The sequence below is a fragment of the Branchiostoma belcheri genome, unplaced genomic scaffold, assembly GCF_001625305.1.
Source record: "Branchiostoma belcheri isolate BF01 breed outbred unplaced genomic scaffold, Haploidv18h27 scaffold46, whole genome shotgun sequence".
In the NCBI taxonomy this organism is placed as follows: Eukaryota; Metazoa; Chordata; class Leptocardii; order Amphioxiformes; family Branchiostomatidae; genus Branchiostoma; species Branchiostoma belcheri.
Genome location: NW_017804087.1, coordinates 1,731,939 through 1,757,406, shown reverse-complemented (window position 1 = coordinate 1,757,406; position 25,468 = coordinate 1,731,939). Strand labels below are relative to the sequence as shown.

Below are 25,468 nucleotides of genomic sequence, written 5' to 3'. Positions count from 1 at the left end.
TCAGTCTTTCAGAGGGACCTTAATCTAATTATTTCTGTGGCTGCTTCGCAACAGTGTGCGTCACCTGTTGCCATGGCAACAGTAATGTTGTTACCGCTTTGTGTTTGAATGAAGTGTTCTTCTATGGTTTTTCAGAAAATGCCATTCGCTCCCCCCAGGGAAGTATATATGGCTAGCTTTTCATACAGTAATTGGCATTTAATTGCATTTCTACATTCACTATATATCCGTTGCCTTAAATGGTAGCAACAGGCTGGGCTTTTCAATCGTATGGACATATGGTTTACAATATGCCCATAGGTGACATTGTTGCTATGGATTTTTTGACGTCGAAGCACTCAAATTGATTTCAGGACAGTAAAATAGGATTTTCAAAGCCAATTTTCTGGTCATTTTTCAATGTAACGTTGAATCAAGCCTACCCCATAGCATACTGATATCTGTGAGGCAAGTTTTTCTGACTCGAGTTTATAATGCATAGAACGATACCCGCACAAGCTTTGCCTTTGCCAATTTGACCTTCTTGTCAATCTGCGGTAACTGACCCCACCCCAAAAGTCCACTCTTCGCAAAAATACGGGAAACATTTTCTGACTCGAGTTTATAATGCATAGAACGATACTCGCACGAGCCTTGCCTTTGCCATTACGACCTTGTTTTCGTGGCGTGTAGGTGCTTCAAAGTGCGGGGGTCGGAAAGGGCATCATCTTTGCGGCGAAGATAGCCGACCCTGGGGCGGTACGGAAACGGGCGGAGGACTCAAAGAAAATGTAATGATTGGATCGCGTGAGCGGACGCTTTGAAGTAGGAAGATACCGCAATTGCATGTTTTCAATTCAAGCTATATATGAGGATTTTACAGTCTACTATAATACTGCTATATGTAACTGTATGAAGAAAATGCGTCGGTACATTGAATGAAATCGCGGAAATGCTTTGACCTATGCCACGAAGACTTCATAGTACAACAATGAAATATTGAGAGCTTTTGCAAGAAAGCTTTTGTAAGAAATTGTTTTATTTTCTCTCATTGATTATGGAAATATCATAATAAAACCTATCGCCAAAAATCAAAACCATGCATAGCATGTCTAGGACGGGAAGATAAAAAACAATTTTGCTGCAGCACCAAGGAAAGCCGCCAGGAGGACGATGCTTCACATTGACCACAATCTTCCCGAGACCTACCCATATACCAAATATGATCACAATCCATCTATGTTGATATGCTGAAAAATACTAAATATGGGGCATGTCTTCCCCTAAAACAGCAAAACAGCACACAGAACCGCCTCCTAGCGAACATTGGAGGAGACACACCTGTACAGCCACCTGACCCAGTGGGACATGTATAAATCCTACCACTTAAACTTTGGGCTCTTTCTGGATTTAACGTTCTTTAGGCATAAATCCTACAGCTTGCAGTTTGTTTACTGTATAGTTGGCCATATTAACAACGTATTGCTGCTATAGTGTGGTTGAGTGTTGGGCTAAAAGGGCAGAAAGAAACCGAAAGATTTGTCTTTTTCGCTTCATGTAAGACCATTGCTTCTGAATAATGTTTTCCCAATGCTGCTGTACTCTATATATAGCTGTCAACCTTATTGAGCGAAATTGTCAATCTTATTTTTGTTCTTGTTTTTTAGACTTATAATATTATAGTCACACACAGTATTTAAGCTCTGGGGGAAATTTTGCATTGCAGCTTAGCTGTTGAACTGTTGTACCCTAAAATTCTTCTAGGTGTCGCTTTTTCTCTACTTAAGGAAATGAATGCTATGGACGTGTGTTTGCTTGAAAATGAAATAAAACCGAAAGAGGGAAAACTTCTGTTAACTTTCCATTCATTTTGTTTGACTTTACACAAAATCAAGAGTTAAGCAAATAAGAGTATAGCTTGTTGCGACGGTACCGCCATTTTTTCGGTCAAATCTAAAGAAAAACAAAAAGTCACACATTTCAAACCTCAGAGGTGTATTTGGAGTTTCTGTGCATTTCACACTATTCAAAATATGGTCTGACATACTTGAAAACCTTGTCACAAGTCGTATGTGGGTGACTATTATGGGTTGCGCCATTACTGCACTAGCCTGCTAGTCATCACTGCCTGCCAACCTGACCCCAAGGTCAATCTACGGTAACCACAAACCTTCTTTGTCTAATGCACTCAAATATCTAGTACAAACAGAAGCAAACACACAAACACAAAGTAATATCTCTTTACCCTGAAAATAATCAGAATAGACACAATTCTTTACGCACACATTAAAGCATGCGTATATGTTCTATTCCTCCACTCGCGCGTCCCTTTACACATGCTTTAAGATGTGCTTAAAGATACGTTTTGTGCAGTGAAGGAAACGCATTGCCTATACGTACCCTCCAGCGTAGGAAACAGTAATTATCAGTAATTGGAGAACCCCTGAGTTTCCGAAATGGCCGTGCCTTCCAACTTGACCTTAAGGTCAATCTACGGTAACCAAAACTGCTCTTTGTCTAATGAACTTAAATACCTACATGTAGTACAAACACACAAACACACACAAAGTAATACCTCTTTACTCTGAAAAATCATAATAGACACTGCACAAAATCATTTTTTTCGCCCACTTTCATGTTCTATATCTTGTCTCTTTACACATACTTTAAGATGTGCTTAAATGTATGTTCTTGCACAGTGAGAAAACGCATTGCCTATACGTACCCTCCAGCGTAGAAAACAGTAATTATCAGTAATTGGAGACCCCCTGAGTTTCCGAAACGTCCGTGGCACCGTGCACTAACGACATTGTAGGTCATGCCAACTCACGCTAATGCGGACAATTTGGCAGGCTTTTCATAGTCATTATAGCCGGGGATTTGGGGGAATGTGCTTTGTTAAGCCCACTCGGCCTGGACCTTTAACGACAAGCTATTCAGATCCAACTGCCGATAGTCATATCGATCACTGTCCGTCACTTTTACACAGAAGGAAACTCTTGGTTGGTACTTAGTGGAAACAGGTGGTTGGAGATAAAACATGTAGAAACTGCCAACTCTCTGTTAACGTACTCGAAGCGATTTCAGGCCAGTAAAACTGGATTTTCATGACAAAAAGTTTATTTTATGGTCATTATTTGAATGTAGCAAGTTGAATTAACCCTATATTCTATCGCATGCTGATATCTTTGAGGAAAACAAAATTTCGAAAAACCTGTTACGTATTGTAGGCTGGATCTAGATATTTATTGGTGGTACCAAAAATAAAGGCTTGTTTTTATTCCAACGGCTAAGTATGAAATAATGGCAAAATGTGCTACGAAGTTTCAGTAAATGTCAATATCATACAAATTTCCTCATCCAGAATATTTGTTTTTTCTGTCACCCTGAAATATTGCATTGGATGTCTTTGACGTTACGGGTTATTGTATTGTGTGCCTTTAATAACGTTGGAATACAGAAATATATGCTACACAGGTACAGCCTGTGACAAACGTAAACGGGGTGTTAGCAAGTTCACGTTTCAGTGGCGAAAACCATTAGAAGAACACAGTAAGCCGCATTCAGTAATTAGTCCCTAACATGACTGATTACATGCAAAGTGTAGATGTCTGCGATAATGTTTGTATAATCATGAGGAGGGCTAGATCTAGACAGGAATACATGTACAACATGACCACAAATTTTTTTATCATTTCTTTTTACTATTTTTTAATATTAATCTTTATTAGGAATTATTACCTCCGTACGGAAGGTTTGTTTTAGGTGCATTTGTTTGTATGTTTGCCTATGTTTCCGTAATTATTTCTACATGCTAGACAAGTTTGGGACGCTTACAGGAAGTTAGGTCAAAGGTCCCAGAAAAGGTTATCATGTCTTAAAAATTAAGTATTCATATTATATGCCCTATTATGCTTTCTTCGTCCCACAGATTTTACTTACTGTGGCCTAAGTTTCATTCTAAAAATTCTATATTCATACCTTTAATATATGTATCTTCTTCGGACGCGCTAGCAAACATATTACATAATATTTCACAATTGTACCCGTAGGCGTTACTTTTAAGAAGCCCGTCTCAAAATATGAGGTGGTAAAACTAAACAGAAAATATTGAGGATCCTCCCTATATTTCAAATATGACCTTCAACATATTATCTTTCTCAAAGAGTAAAATAATGTAAATCTACATTCGGACCCACTAAACCCTTAATGGACGACGTATTAGGTGTTTACCGACACTAAGGCAGGCTGAGAACTGTGGAGATTTAACGAAAGCTTTGGATCTAAGAGGGTTTTAAAGACCATAACGCCTTTCTGCGTCACCAGTTCTGAGGATTGTATCAAAGTATCAGTGTGTTGGCTTTAAGCATGTATCCTACGTTCTTTATAACACAGGGCTCGAAACAGCGCGACTTGAAACAGAAATGGTTGCGCCAAACGAAAGGTGGCCATTTTGACCTCACATCAGACCTTCAGTCACCCCCTCTAAGTCTGCGGTTACACCATTCTCCCACTCACGTCATGACAACCTTCTGCATTCAAATAAAGGAAGCAATAGCTAACATAGACCACGTTGACCTCCAATTCAACCTTCCTGTCAATCTGCGGTAACACTAAGCATTCTGACCTTCAATTTGACCCAACTTCTTCCCCGCCTGCGGAGATCAGATTTTACCTCTCATTCGACCTCAGTCAGTCTGCGGTTACATAATTTCCCCTCTCTTTCTGTACTGCTACTGTATTCTACTGTACTGTACTATTCAAATAACTATGGCCATACAAGAAAATAAACAAGCCAACGCAATGAAAACAAAACCTCCGTACCCAGAGGTAAATCTAATTCGTAGACAATGCTCCGTCATATACTAGAACTATCCTGGTTACCAAACCTATTTTAGCTCCCGATTCTGTTTTACCCTCTTCGGAGAGGACTAAAGAGAATCGGCAGTTAAACCAGGTTTACCGACCAGCCTAGTCACGTACATGAACCACCCACAGCCGACACTGACTTTCAATTTCACATCAGGCAACTGTTTTTGCCCAGTCAATTTCTCCTGCAGTAGATTTTCCTGTCGCCATCTGGCACCCTCGCCGGTATTAATGACTTTACGGGCGCTTTACCCCGCTCGGGTCGATGCGAATATGGAACATTCATGCGGCAGCGTCGGGGAGGGATCAAACGGATCATGCTGAAGTAAAAGAAGAGCTTAAGGCGCGCACGAGGAAGGATTGGGAGTAGGGTTGTGTGGAAATCTGGGTACATTTCCTGTCAAAGGTTTATACAGTTCATTCTCCTTTCGTTTTGTTTTCATGGTTCCTTATGGGGGAGATACTAGATGAATTTTTTCCCTTACATGTATGTTCTGCATTTGGCTCCCTTAGTAATCTCCAAGCAGATCTTTCAGGGGCAAAACTATTGGCCAAGCTTTTAGCTCGCAGAAGACATCAGAAATATCTGCACAGCTCCAATTTTACCTGCACTAACCTGCATATACCCAGTACATGGGCCAGTGTAGGTAAGGTGCAGGTAGACATCAGAAATACCTGCACAGCTTCAATTTTACCTGCACTAACCTGCATATACATGTACCCAGTACAAGGACACATCATTTTCATGGAAATAATTTTAATATTCAGTGCAATATTGTGTGTACTTTCCTTATTCATTTAGATTACAGAAAATTGTATTTTCGTTGATAAATGCCGAATTATTCGGTCGCAAACCTTTTTAAAACGTCATTGTGAAACACCGACTCAGTGATCTTACGCCTACGCGTAGTGTAACTGGTATTTTATTTCCACACACACCTCACCCTAGCTGTGCCCTCGTGTCCTTCATATGACATGAACTCCGCCACGTTTATATGAAGACATGACGTTAGACGTGTAAAGAGTCAAGCTTTGATTACATGTGGCGCCAGCAGGCAGACTATTAACCAGGCACCGCCATGTAGATCCCATATGTCCTCTGGAACTCCGCGTGAGTGCAGGTCACCCATTGATTAAGGAATATCATTTTCATCTTGACGCGATCGCTGAACGTGCGTTGAGCGACCAAAAATAAAATCGGATTTGTGTCACCTTTCTTTTTATTCCAACATTTCATGACTAGACATGGTGACAAGGGCACGAGATCGGTAACATGTCAGGACTCGAACCCGGGACCTCCGGGTTCCGAGTCGAGCACTAGTACCCTGCCGTTACGCCACACGACCCCACCCTTGATTTTGATGATTGTAAAGGCATCCAAAGCAATTTTAGAGTGGCAAAACTGGATTTTCAATGTCAAGTTTCTGGTCATTCTTTTAATGCAGTAAATGATTAAGTCAACCCTATCCCATAGCATAATTGTATCTGTGAGGCAAAAATTCAATGTCGCTGACGGAAACGGTTGCTTGTTTGGTATCGTAGTCTGGTTCTAGCTATTTATGGTGGTACCCCCAAATAATAAAGAGACACCCCCTCCTCAAATAGCTGCTTTTGGGCTATTTCAAACGCATTAAGTATAAAATGATGATGAAAAAGTACTAAGAAATGACAGTAGATGTCAAAATCAGACAGATTTTCTCATGTAGAATTTTTTTTTGTTTTCCCATCCTCAAATTGCATTTGATGCCTTTGAATATGATGCACGATGTTTATGCAAGCAAACCCACAAAACGTTACAAAAAAGTTATGTTTTCGTGTATGAAATTCGTTGAGTATTCTGTCCAGTTTTGGTCGTACATCGGTCGCTCAGTTGTTGCACAACGGCCGCAGCCTCTGATGGCAAGGCGGTGTTACACACATAATATTGATGGGTAGATTGCATGTAAAATCCTCCCCGTGATGGTCGTATTTAACACAGGCTTACATGGGTACGGATCTGATGATAATGCTGATGGGGCATTACGTGGTGTATTGAGGTTACTGGGGTTATCAGAGGGCAGCTCTACTCTACTGAGTACTTAGTATCCGATTGGGCTCTCAGTAAGGAAAAGAGGAGGTCGATCACACGAACGGTTGGGATTTAAGTGTTGAAATCGTTAAAACCCTCTAGGCTAGATTTTTATATTGCTAAGACGTGTTGTTAATTACACCGGCACGTTCCATGTTTCACGTCAAGACTAGTTAAACTTTTCTAAACGTCCTGAATCTAACTGTAAATGACAATTTTAATTACTAAGTACATTTGGGACTATTTTGACCTCTAGTGTGACCCTCATATTAGTCTGTGGTTACATCATTTCCCCTTATTTGTATATGTTTGATAAATGTCATGAATTTTTTTTGTAGTCTGAAAATGACAAAAAAAGAGACCATTTTGAACTTCCGGTCAGTCTGCGGTTACGGCATTTCCCCCTCACTTATGCATGTTTAATAAACCATGAATTTGACTTCCGGTCTGTAATGGGCAATTTCATGTAGACATGAGACCATTTTGACTTTCAATTTGACCTTCCGGTCAGTCTGCGGTTACGCCAATTCCCCTAAATTTTACTTTCAAAATAGTTAGTATAAGTATACATCTGACACTACGAAATTTTCAAATCTTAACGACAGAAAATACCACATATTTAAAATTCATTGCCCCTAGATTAAACCTGTTTTTTGTTGAGCTGACATGTAATAAAAGATTAATATACGTATGTGAACTTCTAATCTAATACCCTGATGCTATCGCATATCTGGTTCATATCACTTGTATAATTACGCATGATGGGGTCATGTAAGGTACTGCACGTCATAGCTTCTCAAGTACAACCCTAAACAGCCCTCCCGTGCGCTCTTGATCTCTTCAATCAATCTAAGAGGTACATAACTACGTTTCAACCTACATGTATGTCTGGATTACTAAATGTACTTATGGTATAATTGGCCTGCTCTGACGTATATGTGGTGAAGGGCTTTGGTGTAGGTCAATTATGCGAAGTTAGAACTGCAATGCTAGTAGTGTGGGTGCCATCCTGGTTAGTCTACCGGTCTCCATGTTCTTTGATCCCCTGATTGTATAGAACTCAAGGTTAGCTAGACCCGCACTCAGGCCACCATGCCACATCAATTTGTAGATATGTAAATATAGTACAGTTGGGAATGCATCTGTAGCAGCGACACCTGTGCTGCAGTGCAATGTGAACCAGTCAGAATCGCCCTGAGGAAGGTGACAGACGGTCACCGAAACGTCGGCTGAATAAAAGACTTGGTAATTGTGTAAAAAGAGTCTCTTTACTCAGTGTCTTACCAACCTGATGAGACTATTCACGGATGAATACGGCGTAGGGAAATTATGATACCGACACTAGTCTATAGCCTTCATAAAATTTCTCTTTTGCTTCATCACACTTAACGGCATTTAAATAACTACCGACATACACTTAAGCAAACAAAAAACTAACAAGACACCTCTGTACATAGAGGCAATAAGCAAAACAAAGCAAAAGTATTATCCATATTTAATCCTGCATTTAAGCATACATTAAAGTATGCGTAAAGATCCAAGTTGGAATCTATGTCTTAAATACTTAGTATCGCACTGCACAAAATGTTTACGCACAGTCACCTTTAAGAATTCGTAAATGTTCCGTTTCTTCCTTTGCTTGGTCCTTTACGCATACTATAAGGTATGCTTAAATATACATGTCATGACGTTCTCTTATAGTCTGAAAATGACAATTTAAAAAAAGACCATTTTGACCTTCCGGTCAGTCTGCGGTTACGGCATTTCCCCCTCACTTATACATGTTTAATAGTGATAGTTAATGAATTTAATGAATGTAAATATAGGATTTTATGCAGTGAAGCCCGAGCTGTAGGCCTGCTAACTAGGCTATGCCTCTGCGTCCTCAACACATACAGTTGACATGTCCTCTGACCTGTATGTCAGCCTCACATTTGTTAACCTTATCTATAGGCGGAATTGCCTCCCACAGAAGCACCATACTGACAAGACCCCCGAGCAATTGATATATGACACAACCACGGGCATAACGTCATTACTCATTCACTATTGATGGTGCATAGTAAGGCCATGTTGATTTGATTATATGGATGACATCTACGCGCGCATGAATTTTCATACGTTTCCAAAAAAACTTTTTCGACCAAACTGTAAGAGAAAATACAAACTGTAAATTGCAAAAATAAAGTATTAAAAGAAAGACACTAATGTCGTAGAATGCCGAAATTAATTCAAAAGGAAAAGAGGAAAATGTGAAGAAATTAAAATGAAGAGTCTATCATTCGCCATACCATACTCTGTGTGTTTAGTATAATTTGTTCAACCTTCTTGACCACGTAGAATGTTATGTATTAATAAGTTTTACAGTGTATTATATTTGTCATTTTTATGACACCTGGCAGACTAGTGTAGTATTTATTGTACTCAATAATGGAGATATACCAACTAAACAAATGGATTTCATAATGAAGGCAACTTTTTTTTGCTAAACTTTTTTTATTCGCACGCTCGCATCAGTTTTGGGGTTCCCAGAGGATGTCATCCATATAATCAAATCAACATGGCCTGACTCATTGACTATTGACAGTCCACAGGAACTGTCAGCCGTCACGCAGTGAAAGTGATGGCACACGTTTACGTCAATGGACGATCTCTGCGTCAGCGTGGGTGAGTGAATCCTGGCGCAATGAAAAACAATTTGTCAGTGATGTCGCAAGTGTCACAGTGAATGACGTAATCTCATGTAATTGAAGGGTGAAAAATAGCACGTAGGTAGAACATAATATATAGAACATAGCATTTTGTTGGAATGTTTCGTTCAAGGTCGTATTCGCGTATTTAAGGATGACATTCCGTCTGAAGTTTTTACTTTATGATGTCTAGAAGAAATTATCGCTGCAACAGGCAAAATTTTGATGAAAACATCACATAAAAACCGTGAAAAAAACAGGGTTTCGCGCAGGCGAAGTACGTCCTGCCAACGTGTTGTGGAAGATTGGGTCTCAAAGGCGACCAATGGTTGGGGTTGTAACATTCCAGCTTATCCAATCATATTCGTAGCGATGGCGTTTGAATTGTTACTGAATAACGGTCAACATCGTCATTGGCCATAATGCCAATTTGGGTTCTTAATGTCTGGGGCAAAGTGTTTGTATTCCCTTTCACACATTCGCTCAACGGAGCGTTTTTAAGTAAAATGTATAGAGCTGTTAAAAAAGGAATTTCGGCCCGTTTGATATAGTTTATGGACACGTTGAAAACATTGATAAGTGAAACTACAAAAACTTGACACTTGACACTGATCTTGACAGGTTGATACAAGCTAGGAAACTAAGCAGATCACTTGAGAATTAAGTTGAATGTTATCTATAGTAAAATGCTTTGATGTTTTCTCGCTATCTTAATGCGTATGATTGAAGCCAGAGTTTTTGCTGAACTTCTAACGTTGCCCGCAACCACTTAGATATGAAAGCCACTTAGATATGAAAACCACCATGGTATCTTTTTCCAAAGGTACTTTAAAGGCATCCAATGCGATTTCGGGGCAGCAAAACTGGAAATAAAATGCTGAATAAGGCAATCTTTGGGATATTGACACATACTGCTTCACATTAGCACACTTGTGTCAGTACTTCACACTTTGGGCTTTTAAACGGCAGAAACAAGCCCCCAAGATGAGGCTTTTATTTATGGGTGGTACCCTAAAATCACCCAAGGGCCCTTCCAGTAACTACATGTATTTTCCGTCAGAAATTTCGGAACTTTTGCTCCATGAGCGTCAATATACATTGGGATAGTGCAGTTTCAACTCAGTATGTAGATAAATGGCTAGAATATTAGCTTTGAAAAATTGGGTTTCCAAGCCCTAAAAACTGTATACGTATTGTAGTATCGTCAGGTGCACTAGAGGCCATTGTCCTCTTTGAGACGGCCACTGACTTTGAACTGTTGATGACAGAACACAGAGCCAGAAGTTCGTTTAAAATGTCAACATATCCCGGAAGTTGGCCAACACTAGGAGTTTGAAGTTGCTCTTCTGTATACGTGTTTGTAGTATAGTACAAAACACCAAGTTCATTGTACTTTATGTGACCTCCATTGTCTTTGAACTGTTGATGATAAAAAAACAGTCAGTTCAAAATGCCAACATATCCCGAAGTCAACTGACACAAGAAATTTAAAGTTGCTCTTCTGTATACGTGTTTGTGGTATAGTCTGATCCATACACTCAGGTCATTGTACTTTATGTGACATCCACCGTTTCTGAACTGTTGATAATAAAAGACAGATAGGTACGTTAAAAATGTCAACACATTCCCAAGTCAACTGACACTAGAAGTTTTAAGTTGCTCCTCTGTATACCTGTTTGTAGTATAGTCTGATCCATACACTCAGGTCATTGTACTTTATGTGACTACCTCAGTCTTTGAACTGTTAATGATAGAACACAGAGGTTTGTTTTTAAGTTCAACGTAACCCGAAGTCAACTGACACTAGAAGTTAAAAGTTACTTCTCTGTACACATGTTTTTAGTACAGTATTATCTACACAGGTCATTGTACTTTATGTGACTACCTCAGTCTTTGAACTGTTAATGATAGAACACAGAGGTTTGTTTTTAATGTCAACGTAAGCCGAAGTTTGTTGACACCACTAGAAGTTGTTACAATCAGAACACCCGTCAGATAAAGCCCCTGTCACACATAGGCGACTTCCTGTCTCCCGACCTTATCTAGAGCATGGTTGGCAGTTGGAAGGTCATCTGTGATAGGGCGTTGCTTGGCTTGCTAGTCCGTGGTTGTATTATTGGATAGATATAGCTTGTTCGCGTATAAAAAGGTTATAGTATATATACCGAACACTAGCCGTGTGCCAGCCGAATGTTTGAAACATATTCGGAAGCTGATTGACTCAAATTTATTATGTTTACCGAAGGAAAACATATTGTTTTTGCTCAGTTTCTTCTTCTTCTCCAAACAGTGACCTCTGACCTGATCAGAACCAGACCGTCTCTCACCATGGTAACTGATGTTGGGTTACATAATGTTGCAATTCTATAGTAGGAGGGATTTAGACTCCTGTCACCATATATGTGAATGTTTTTCAGTAATAATCAGCAGACTATATTCGAAGGTAAACATTATACATTTGCATTTATATTTGCAAATGTTACTTTTCTAGTATCAAAATTAGTTTTGATTCATTTAGAAAGGTAGGCGTGGTATGAATTCGGGGGAAGGTCGTGAATGTATGACAGGGGCTTGATCAAGAGATATGCTTGTCAGTTAGGACTTGCTAACTTAATTACGGGAACAACTTGTTGGTGAATACTCAATTTCACAGTTGTCTGCGTGAGATGTTTCAATAAGGCCGGTTTCTAATCTATCACGCCAAAGGGATTCATCCGTCTTTGTCTGGTCCTGATGATATTATCATCACATGGTTTTCTTTACGTTACTGGAGGGGTTGGAAGTAAGCCATCCTTCAACTCTGTCTGCTGTTGTGGTTATGGCTTCACCACACCGCGATCTTCGAGCAGATACACAGTGGCTTGGAATTCAAGCAGATACAGGGCGACATGGATCCTGCAAATCTACACGTTCCAACAGCAGAAGGCATTGGAAGATTCCATTGCTACATGGGGGTATAGGCCGCTGGAACACTTCACATTTTGAACAGGATAGATTTAGGAACAATCCATTTGTGTGAGAGGGGGATAGGTCCATATATGGTACGGAGGATGTGGTGAAGCCATGCTGCATTTGCTCCTGAGCAAATGTTGGCGTTTCTAGTTTAGACAAGATATTTTTGATAATGATTCGTATGAATTTTCAAATTCTCATAGCGGTATAAGGGGATTTTGTTTTCGGTGTGTCTGTGTGTTTGTTTGCTTGTGTTTCCGTGATCATTTGCACATGCTAGGCACGTCGGAGACACTGACAGGAAGTTAGGTCAAAGGTCCCAGAAAAAGTTATCTGATTTCCTGTCCGTAGCCTAATGGAAGTCACTAGTAAATACACATACAGAATCAACGAGAAAGTAAAAATGATAAAAATAACACAGAAAATCTAATGTTGAATGTTCCATTTCTTGTTTTTGATGTTTTTGTGATAAACCTTGCTGCCTGTCAAGCCGCTGCTCGTCTGATATATTGATATTAAAGACCGTTGTTATATTGACTGAGGCTCAACACGCCAAGGCGCACACTAAATGCATCAAAGGCGTCCCGGTTGATACTCTGACATTTTCCGCTGGATCCCTCGTGCGTTCTTCCTTAAGAAGACATCAGACACCTCAGTCGTGTTTACTATCTTCAATGCCTTTCTAGAATTAGAGTCAAGAGAATCTTGCTCGCGGATCGCTTTTGGTGCTTTATTTGTGCTTTATATCGTTGGCATTTGCATCTTGTACCTCACTTTCTATGCCAGTCTCAAAATAATTCCAGTCATACGATACATCAAATAGATATACATGGATAGATTTACATCATGGCGCACCGATATTTTCTCAACCGGGACGGGGGGCGATATCAACTTCCAAAAACCTTTGCCGTAAGATGGTTGATAATTTATATTTCACACCCAAACGTAGTTATCTGTCACAAAATAATTTCTATAGTAGGATACAAAACAATGTTCTCAGGAATTTAACCAGGACGGGGGGCGATATTAACTTCAAACAATCAACCTTTGACCTATTGCGATCGATGGGGTTAGATAGCTGAAGAGTGATTAAATCAGAAATAGCAGTGAATAAAAATTCTTTTAGTTCCAGAACAGTTCAATAGTTGCATAAAAGATGTTATATGGCCTGGTGTCAAGTGGGGATAGATTTTTGCTGACGGTGCCATATGTGAAACATTTGTCACGTTGACAATGAAAAATCATCTAATAAGTGTCTCTACAACAGCCTGAATGACAAATGATTGGATTAACATTATGTAGTTATGCAAGAGATATTTTACGACGTGACAAACCCATCCGCAGGTGTGGTACTACACGTACGAGGTGTAATTGGTCGTATAAGTGTATCCCTCCGACTTTAGTACTTGTTTTTGTCAGGTGTTAGAGAGATTTTATGTTGCAAAAATCTGTGCCAAAGGACGGTCCTATAGTTGTTAAGAGTTTTTATTGTGAGATGTCTGTCTCACTGAGGGCTGTCTTCTATCGAGTTTTCTGGCACGACGCCATCTTGCTAACAGACGTGAGGAAAAATAAAGGTAACACACGCGCTGCTCTTTACCTTCATGAAAAATGGAAGTATTGTTTTCGGTACGTCTGTGTGTGTGTGTCCGTGTGTGTGTCTGTGTTTCCACATGGCCCATAGGTCAGGTAGTAATGGATATGGTTTGGTTCAGTGTGTCATACACCCCGTTCACAGTGAAACTTGTCGATCCGGATCGGCCGCCGATCGGGATCAAAATTATGCAAATGAAGTCAATCCGGATCGGTTTTCGCAGTGTGAACGCTCCAATCGGGATTGTTTTTCTCCGATCCCGATCCAAGCGTAATCCACCTCGGGGAGGTAGTTCAAGACACTTGCGGCGGATCGGGATCGGGCGTAAACTCGAGTGTGAACGCAAAGTGGATTGGGTTCGGGGTTCGCTAGTGTGAGACTGACCACAAATACTACCACTACCGATCGGGTCTTATAATATGCAGTGACAAGGACGTTGTGTAATGCTATGGATACATTGCCAATCAAAATTATGAATAGAAAATATGCAGAAAGATGTTTACCCCAACCTCCCTGCTCCAACATTACACTCAAGTGGAATGGCGAGCCAGTGGAATCGAGTGTTACAGCCCGAAAAATATCGGCCTTCACGCAACGGGAGCTAAACCCTGACCACCCAAACATGTTCAAAGAGGTGTTCTCTTTATTTCCGCTAAGATTCCAGGCTGTACAAGCTTTCTGAGTTCTTTTCTTGCAAAATTTACGGCGGAGTTGCAGCGGCTATGGCATGTTCAAGATGGCGGGCTCGTGACACCTCAATCCATTTCTGAGCGTGATGCCCTGGCAATCCGGATCAGCAAAAAGCAGTGTGAACGCGCGGGTCGATCGGGATTAATGAATTTCTGATCGGGATCGGCAGTCAATCCAGATCCATTTTTTCACTGTGAACAGGGTCATAGACTAGAGGGAGCTCTAGCAGCGCTTGCTGTTTTCGCATGTGTTTTCCGTTACATGACCCCCTTGACAGCGGGTGTTCTTTCCCTTGCACAATAAAGAAAGACTTGTAGACGCCATGATGAATGAAAAGAGGACATAGTCACCATCACACAAGATCTAAATATTTCACTGAGGTCTCTGAATTCTTGTCAAGCACTCTTGCTCAACTGACTACTTGTTTATATGAGAATTAGTTGCTGCAAGACACATATTATAAACAATGTCTATGTGCAACACGTAGACATACGTACACATGACTGTTAGAACTCCGATCTTGACGTAAACTAAGCAGGATGTATACAGGACCTTTAGGTTTGGGAAGGTATATCATCGGTTGTATAGTATTCGTTTACTCCTGTGATTATTGCCTTCGTCAGAAGGCTATGATTTCGGTTTGGGCCTGGTGGAGTAGCTGTGGTGTGGGTCTGCATGTTTGTCAACGTCACACCTCGAAAAGTTGTGGATGGATCTTATTAATATTTGGTATGTGAGTAGCTGTTGGGAAATTGAAGGTCAAGTTAAAAGATGGCCCACCCAGCGTTTTCTAACGGTACTGCAGCGCGCTTTTTATGCATTAGTCAATTGTATGTGTTAGGCATAACTTGTGAAGCTCTGAATGGATCTTAATGATAATGACGTTACAATTCCCCTTCCCAAATACCGTTCTAAAGTACTATAGGTTTTCCAAGGAGTGGCATTGACATTGAAGTTGTTCTAATGTTACCAAAAGGCCCTTTGAAATATTTGCTTTACCTCCCTTATCAGTCTATTGCAAACTGTCTGCCTATTTGCCAGCCACTGCACACTTCACAAAAGCCATTCCTTCGCGTGTATATTTACGCATGCTTTAGGGTATGCTTAAAGGTAGGATTTTGTGCAGTGGCAATTTTTCCTGCACTTTTCTGGTAGATATCTCACTTAAAGTTGGTAATGTCCGTTAAGATGTCTTTTGAGGTTTTGTATCGGTACATTTTGGCAATTTTGAAAGGAAAACTACCCATTCGCGGAAAGATATAACGTCTACTTCCGTCATGATCGTAAAAGAAAATGACCAATTTTCCATATCTACATTTTGTACCCAGAAGCTTCAACTTCCATACAAACATAAAAATCATAGCCACGCCCATCTCTGTCAAATCATACATTTAGCCACTCTTTCATTGGTCAATCCGCTAATTGCGCTCCTCTCATTGGTTGAACCGATAATTATGATAGACAGCCAGGATGTACGAGGATTTGAGGGAATCTTATGGTTGTGCATGTTGTGAAGAATATGACAATACTTGGACGAGCACTTAGATAGGGCTACATAGACATAAGGCGGAATACAAGGCTATGATATATGACCTAGATTCTTATAAAACCATCAGCTGACAAGAAAATTGCAAGGGTCAGAGTTGTGCCCACTGGGTGTCTCTGTCTGTCGCTGATAGTAGCATTTTCCTGGCCTCATGACCCCCCTCCCCCTTTACAACCAAACATACGAGAAGTACATATAAGCCATCTTTTCTAACGCTTTGAATCCACTGTAAGTTATAGATGGTCGGAGAATACCCGAAAACGTGTCTTGAAAGTTAAGTCTAGAATGTTATCTTGCAAAAGTAGAACTTCTTGCAAGTTGCCTCTGAAGTTTACGATTTAAACGTCACACATAAGAATTGGTATGTCAGAAATACAAGAAATAAAAGATATTTTTTTGTTTCATTCGTTAATATAAGTTTCTACCTGAACCTATGCATGCCTCTTGTAAAGCAACAGAGGCAAAAAGCAGGACATCGAAGACAGGAAATCAGATAACCTTCTGTTGGGACCTTTGAACTAACTTCCTGTCAGTGTACAAGACGAGCCTGAAGAAATTACGGAAACACACGCAAACAAACATACAGACACACCGAATACAAAACTTACTTGTAAATCTATGGTAGCATATATAGAGACAATGTGTATTCCATGCACATACTACCTCAGTCCACCCAGATGATAAAAATAAACTGGTTTGCCAATAATCTGGGAGGCGTGCTGTAGTAAAATAATGTTTCAATTCGGCGTTTTTGACTTATTGAATAAAGATGATTGAGTGTGTGCTAAATAATATACAGGTCATACCGTCTACTAACATCAAATATCGCCTTATGGATGGTTGGAAATATTAACGATAACAATCTGCCTGGAGCTTTATGTTTATGGAATATGGGTTACATTCAATCTTCACTTTCTATATTTAAAACACAGCATATCACTGCACAAAATCGACAAAAGCAACGCAATGTTTGTAGTATCGTTGCCGTGTTTCGCTGTACAAAACGCATCCTTTACGGACACCTTAAAGCATACGGAAAGATTCCGTTTCTTCATTTACGTGTACCTTTACGTATGCTTTACGGTGTGAATAACTATAGGATTTTGTGCAGTAATGGGTCTTTTATACCACTGATATTACTTCTAGATCTATATAAGATGGAGCCACAGGGATACAGTCAAGGACGCTGCTTTGTTGTTTCCGGACTTCCCTGTAAGACCTAGATTAGGATCAGTCCACATGAGGTCTCCGAGGGAGCAATTAAGGATAGCCAGTACAATCCAGCAGACCTAGAAAATATACGGCGTTCGCACCAACGAGATGTAGCACTGATGCATAAGGCACCTGCATGCTATGTTACTACATTTAATGTTTACGACTTGAAATTAAGCTTTTTATGAACCTCCCTTCAGGTAACATAATGAGATATCAAATTCTATAAGAAACCTGGTTGTAGAAGAGAAGGCTATCCACAGAAATTACTAACTGAAGACTGAAAAGGCGTGACTATGTAGTAAGAATGGCACAAGAATACCCAAAACAGCCTTAGATTGACCCAAAAAGGTCAAAGGTTACTGGAAGTCGATATCACCACCCGTCCCGGTTGACAGAGGGTCTGTTCGCCTTGATGTAAACTTATCTATATGTACATCTCTGTATCGTAAGTCAGCAGTTATTTTGGGACTGCGTTATTTTGAGGTTTCCTTGGTTATTTACACATGCACGCCAGGGACCCTGACAGGAAGTTAGGTCAAAGGTCCCAGGAAGATCCCAGAAAAGGTTATCTCATGTCCTGTTTTCAATTTACTAGTATATGTAAGTTGCATACTACTTTATGGTGTTGTCTTATGAGAGCGAGTGAAAAATACATAGACAGAATCAGCAAGAAATGCACAACAATGAATAAAATAGGACATATTCACAAAACCTCTCAAATTCTCGGAGGTACGAGATCTTTGATTTCTTATTTTTAGTTGTGTATCATTTCTGTATCTCGTATTTCTATAGAAATCGGTCACTTCCTTACGTTAGTTTATGATCAGCAATTAACCTGTTGATCGCATTGCACTTACAACTTACCTTACATTCAACTTATCCTAAAAATCCTTTTCGCATTGATTTTAATAACCGTATACCCATCCATAATCTTTTAAGTCTACTAAGAGACTAACTAATAACAGACATCAGAGCCTGGATAGTATCATGTCTTACTTTGTGTCGTCTACTATCAAGATTAAACAATAAATCATATCATAACTTTTGTGTTGTGTTTTATGTTCTTACTGTTCGTATTATGTTGACAAGAGCCAGTGCCTCGATAATAATGTTCCAGCTTTAAGTCCCGTACTGTCTATGAAACAGCTAGGTTTAAAGTATAATCCTTTGAGGAAATGGTCGCTTTGAATACCAATTACGATGTTATATCTCCGAGTTGTTAATACCAGTGCAGTGTCCATGTGGGTACAGTGTTCGCCTTGCATTCGGTAGGTAAAAAGTTCGATCCAAAAGATATACAATGTAATTTCAGGACGGCAAAACTGGAATATTCTGAAGAAGGTAATCTGTATGATATTGACACATACTGCCCCACATAGCCCATCAGCACAATATTTCATTCGTTAGGAATTCAAGGCACTACAGAAACAAGCCCCAACACGAGTCTTTTATTTTCTGGGTGGTACCCCAAAATCAGTTTTCCCCATAAATGCCGATATACATTGGATAGTGTTGTACCAACTTAGTACGAAGAGATTCGGTTTAGTGCTTAAAATCTGGTTTTTAAATCTCTAATAACTGCATTGGGCACATTGAGAAAAAGTATGGTAGTCAAACACACACCACTACCAGTAGACTTGCTGCCTACTGTAGAGATTGCACTACTAGTAGTGTGTGGCCCAATGGCTATTGAACCGGAGATGGGCGCCGCCCTATCCACCACCTGGTGGTATTGGAAGGAAATTTAATCTCCTAGTTCCTGCCTTCCTTCCTATGCCGACCTGTAGTAGATACCCCCCTGTGGATAGGCTTATCTAATATAAGTTCTCATGGGACGTTATTGTGCTTAGGTTGGGCGGCTGTCTAATAAAATAGAACGTGAATGCCTGACTAGTTTGGTACCGCCGGGGGGAGGATTCCTGTATAACCGCGTTAGATGTGTCTCCTGACGGTACAAGGGATGAGAGCGAGAGGGTTCTGCTAGCTTTCTCAAGAAATTGAATATTCTCAGCCCTCCGTGAAATACTTCTGCGGGTTTCTAATTTTATTCCTTATTGTGAATTTCACGCTAATTCTTTGTATGCTCTACTGTCACTTGCGTCCAACCTGCAAGGAGACCATTTTGACCTATATAATTCTACCTCATTTTCTACCAGGCACCATTTTGACCTCCATTTCGACCTTGCTGTCAGTCTGCGGTTATGTCATTCCCCCTTCAATTCCAGTGACTCTACTCTTGTCCAATACCTACTGACACAAAAGCAAACAAAAAGTCTGAAAGTAAAGACTTTATTATGTACGGTGGCAACTACAATAGGATATAACTTTTGATAAAATATCGTAGCTGATTCGGAAATTATTTTTTCGCAATGTTGCACATTTTTTTACGAGTGAATTTCCTGACGAATTTGAAAGTTGCACCGTGAACAAAATGGACGTGAAAACCATAAAGGACGGCTACAGACGCGGCAGAATTTTCCGCTTTCAAATACATTCCCCGTCCGAAACGTAAAATATAATCACCGCCTTGGAGCACGTCGTATTCCCGGCGTAACGGTGGTTATTTGCACAGTGCATTTCGTATTCCATAATTCACTCGCAAAGATGCGAGGTCTGTAGTGGAGGTCGCGGGTAAGACAGCACGGCATCACCGCCTGGTTCTCAAACACGACACGGAATGTCTGCAGACGCCGTTGAATAAAGAAAACCCCCGGTGCCGAGAATCCTTTCAAGTAACTCTTGCATGTTACCAAGGGCGGAGAGGTCTCCGTCAGCATCTTAAAGAAGGTTGGACGTGACTCGAATGAGTCTTACAGACGTCGTCTCCTCTTTGCGGTACTTTCAATTAGATTGATTCTAGCACGCTGGTACTCCCAGGGAAGTGATTGCAGGTCCGCAGGTACTTTTGTGAAGGGCAGGTTTTCTCAGGCAGTTCTGGCTACAAGAGGTCGAGTACTGGCGCGGTCATATTCGTCATACTGTTGCAAGACCGTCGTAATAAAGTCGTACGAGGTAGGAATTGGTGAAGAATGTTCAAGCAGGTTGTGAGAAAACCAACCACCGAAAGGGATCTAAGACAATCTTAAGACCGTTGTAAGTAAGTCGTAAGGGCGTCGTAAGCTCGTTGTACGAGGTGGCAATTGATGCAACTAGTGCAGCAGCTTGACAATTCCTACCTTTGACCTTTAGTTTCTGCTATATCAATCCGCCCTGTGAATCGCAGACCACACAACTCATATCCTAACGCCAAATAAAACTATATAGTAAACTGAACGGATTTAGACCAAAATGGGAAAGCTTAGACCCAACCTGTTCCTTCCGAAACAAAAAAAGTCTCCACAATCTTTCAAGGAAACAACAAAACGCTTATCCAATCACGTGACCTGTGTTACCTTTAACCCCATGGTCACGTGACAGCCTTTTCTAACCTAAACAAAGATGGCGGACATTATCTGAAAGATTTCCAGAGTTATTTTCAAAAGACTTTCAAGAATGTTAGTAGGCACTATAGTGGCATTCCACATTTAGACCCTGTACTGAATGCGAAACCCAACTGTGACGCAAATTGACGGGGCAAAGTACCTTTTTTTTTCAAAAAAGGCAGAAAGGTGGAATCGAATTTGTTATCGCAGTGCGTCAAAGGGCACTCTATTCATATACCGTCGACACAAAGGGCTGGATCGAATACATCGTATATTCTGACAGGATGAGATAAGAATTGGGGATGTAATAACATTACTGTGAATGTCGTCCTTAGACTGATGACCATTCTCAACGGGCTGACTTTGGAGTGTTCCGCCCGGCAATATTTTGTTTCTGCTTGCTTTTCCTGGTGTAGGTTCTGCTAGCTTTGTTCTTGACATGACAATAAATTAAAGATCTTATCCCTCCATGAAATATCTTGCGGATTTCTTTTTTCAATTCATTATTGTGGACTTCTCGCTTATTATGTATCTATTCCATTTCCTCTCAGTCTTCGAGGAAACCATTTTGACCTTATATTCTACCTCACTTTCTTCCAGCCTGTTGGGAGACCATTTTGAAAGCCATTTTGACCTTCCTGTCAGTCTGCGGTTATACCATCCCCCCTCACTTCTAGTGGATCTACTGTAGTAAAATATATACTGACACACAAGCAAGCAAACAAATAGATACATTGCAAATAGTACATTGCGGCAACTACAACCGAGCCCCTTTCAATAAGATATCGCTTACGATGAGTGTTAAATGGACATAAAAGTATCTAATTTGCGAATCCTTCGCAATGCTGTTTTGTTTCAATTGGCACATGGCTTTTGTCTGTCAGCCGGCTTTTCTAGCTAACTGAAACCCCTAGCGTGTGATGATCGGGAGGCTGGGCGGGCGGGCACAGCTCCTAACGCCGTATAGATAACGGGCAAGCCACGGTGCCCTTTACCAGGTTATGTCATCACAGTCTCCTCAGTATCCGAAGATCTCCTAATCAATCTTTCCACAACAGACGTATGTTCTGTAGTCAGATAATCTCCTGAAGATTATCGCGTTGGATTCCACACGTAGGAGTAGGATTAAGACCGTCTACATGTGTGTGCGATTAATTACAGATAATCTCCGTACGGCGTTGTTATTAATAGTACAGCATAGGATAGTACATGTACGTTCAGCTATCACTAGTTGTTTCAATGCACTCAGCGGTAGTTCCAAGTAATGATTAAAAACCTGCTGCGGAAGGGATAGTACTTGGCAATTGAATACTTCTCTGCGTAATCTTTCCATATGTCACGCTGTAGTCTCTTTACTTTTTTTAATTAGCATTGATATCACCCTGTGTTGATTATGTTTTTATACGTAATATGTAGAATTAACTTGCATACATTAAAGGCAACTAACGTTATTTGGAGGCAGTTAAACTGGATTTTAAAAGTCAATCATAAACCACCAAGTGAGCGTAGCGAACGAGCTAAATACTACAAGTCTTAACACTGCTGTTAGTATCCTGTCCCCTGTATGATGGTTCGTCAAAAAAGTGGTCAGTTATTCTAATAACCGACCTCTTTAGAGGTTACGGCCTGATAACCAATGGCAAATGGAGCCTTCTGATTGGTCGACGCCTTCTGGCTATATGATAATAACATGTAAACAATATAGTTGTTTGTATAGAACAGTCGATTTGACACTTTATGTTTCTCATACACATATAGCAAGGGTCCAGTAGAGACTTTGAAGAGAGAAATTGTGCTTTTCATTTTGAGTTTACTGCCGGGTTAAAATGATAAGATAGAGATTTTATGGCGTCAAATAGTTAAAGTACAGTACTCAGAAAAAAATGACTTGTATAGATTCAAGAGATATTTGTTTCAATGGAAATTCAAGTTCCACTTCGTTATACAATGCCGTGGTGCCAAATGTGGCGCTACCTTTACTGTAACCACGGTTTGAAGTTGACGAATCACCAAACTCTCGCCGTAAAGTGTAATGCTATTTACGCATTTTGGTTGGTCCATTTGAAATAACGGACACCGGATGCTTTTAGGGCATTCAGCCGAGCCCGGGCAGTTGTTCCGCCTTCACGTCCGCATCCCAGGCGATTTTAAAAGCATTTTTCACTGACACTTGTAATTTAGCCTCGATTTTTTCTTCGGCCTTAGGCCACGGCCTACCATAAAACAAGGGGAAAAGTCACCGTAACTTGGTAATATACGCTACACGACTTCGCTACAGTGTAAACAGGTCGATATAAACTCTCAGGCCAAAAGGATATGGGTCGAAGCTCTGGGCAACTTCTTCTTCTGAGGACACTATCTTCCTAGTGATGTCGACGTGAATTTGAAACGCTTGGTAGGAAAATCGTCATCCCTGCCATACCATTTTATGATAGATGATTTCTAAATCAAATTCTAGCCCTCTGCAACTTTGGAAACAAGACATAAGAGATTTCATAAGTCCGGCAAGTATTTTAGAGACCATCAAGTTGACAAAACTTCGGGAAGTGTTTTGGGGTTTTCGTGAATGTATTATTACTGTGGGGGATAGTATGGTTTAAACAAGGATCTTCTATCAAACCATATATTGCACAACTACCTGAATTCCTCCACATACCGACCCCCTTACTTCCAAAGGCGCGTGCTGGGTCACCTTCAGACGTGGCCTCCCTATCAATCAACTGTCAAAATCACCCCCACCCACCAAACAACCAATCACCAATCGAAGCTATTTCGAGCAGCGAAACAAACATGTACAACTTAGCCACTCAAAGTAATACTTCCGTATTCAGAAATAACAATAGCCATCTAAACTTTCATCCTACAAGAAGCCGAGCACAAATTAAAAGCATTTACAGTATCCAGATTTTTCCACTCCAAAGCTGTATTGGCAACTTGTCCCAAGTGCCAATTCACAAGGGGTTTTAAAGGGTAAAAGGGCAATGCACTAATCCATTCGCGTTAGGTAATGAATATGCGTGCCCACCCTAAGAGACCCTTCGGAAATCCATACTTTAAACCTATTTTACGCACTACCGATCCGTTACTAAAGCTTGGAAGAGTCACTGCCAGTGTTAGCCTTTAAAACATTTACTTTCAGGTGCGGAAGTATTGTTTTTGGTTGCTGAGCTGTGGGTTTGTGCATCTATTTGTGCAAAAAAGCAGGTTGACAACACGTGGATGGGAAAAGATTGACAGGCATAATGACAGGACGTTACAGGTCTATCATACCCAAGCGCAGTAGACAAGTGATCTTACCACACGTGTGACGTCAGTACTCTCAACCGGGACGGGGGGCGTTACCGACTACCAAAGAACTTTGATCCAGTGCTGACGTCCCACGTGATGAAGACCGAAAAATTCTGTCAAACGTTTCTGTGAGTCAAATTCTTCTGAGTACGAGCACAGTGTTTTCTTCCATCTATATATAATTTTACAATTTTCATGCTGACCTTTAACTTAATTTAGTTCAAAACGCGATCAATAAAATCTACAAAGTTTTGATACGTCCCTATTTATAAGTCTTAAGGCAAATGTCAGCTGCAGAAACAATACGTGAAAGAGATACGAAGTAGCTAGGATGGGATTTGTATAAATGTCAAGCCGAATGGTTTGAAATATCATCCACTAAGCCTCTCTGTCATCGTATGAATAAGGCGTGATGTGATAACACGAGGGGTTGGTGAGGTGTAGGCAACGGTTGAGTAACAGTACAGTCGTGACTGTCCATCATAATTAGCAGATCAACCAATAACAGCATGACAATTAGCGGTTCGACCAATCAGAGAGTTTGTTCATTTTATATCTTCATTTTATAACAAAAGGGTTTTGTGAAATATAGGCAACGGTTGAGAAAGAATACAGACGTGAGACCGATCCTAACTGTCCATCACAGTTTACTTAGCAGTTCAGCCAATGACAGCATGGCAATTAGCGGTTCAGCCAATGATGAGAGAGTGTCTGCATGTCCGTTAGATATTTGCATATTGTTGTCTTTCTTCAATAACATGCGGTTGGTGAGGTGTTGGATAACAGTACAGATGTGAGACAGATACTGACTACCCATGATAAATCAATCAGCCAATGATAGCAAGGGAATTTGAGGTTCAACCAATGAAAGACCAATGTTGATCTAGCCCAAAGTTCGTGGGGTTCCTAACCAATTCTAGCTGTCCATCATAATTAGCAGTTCAACCAATGACAGCATGCCATGGCAATTAATTTAACGGTTCAACCAATGAAAAAGAAGCTGGAAATAGTTGTAGTATTTCTATGTTTTTTCCCACGTTCTACGTTTTGACGGATGTGGGCGGAGCTATACGATCAGTCTATTAGAGTTAGCGCACGTGTAAGGTCAGAGAAGGGTCGCGGGTATTAAACTTCAAGGCGAGCCACTAGAGGGGG

At 40.5% G+C, this 25,468-nt stretch overlaps 1 protein-coding gene across 1 annotated transcript in view; it reads right to left on the bottom strand.

Annotated features, from left to right (window-relative positions):
* The window catches only part of LOC109478952 (calcium/calmodulin-dependent 3',5'-cyclic nucleotide phosphodiesterase 1A-like), a 65,869-nt gene that overhangs the window by 24,862 nt on the left and 15,539 nt on the right, over window positions 1–25,468 (bottom strand). The gene's annotated exons all lie outside the window — the stretch shown is intronic.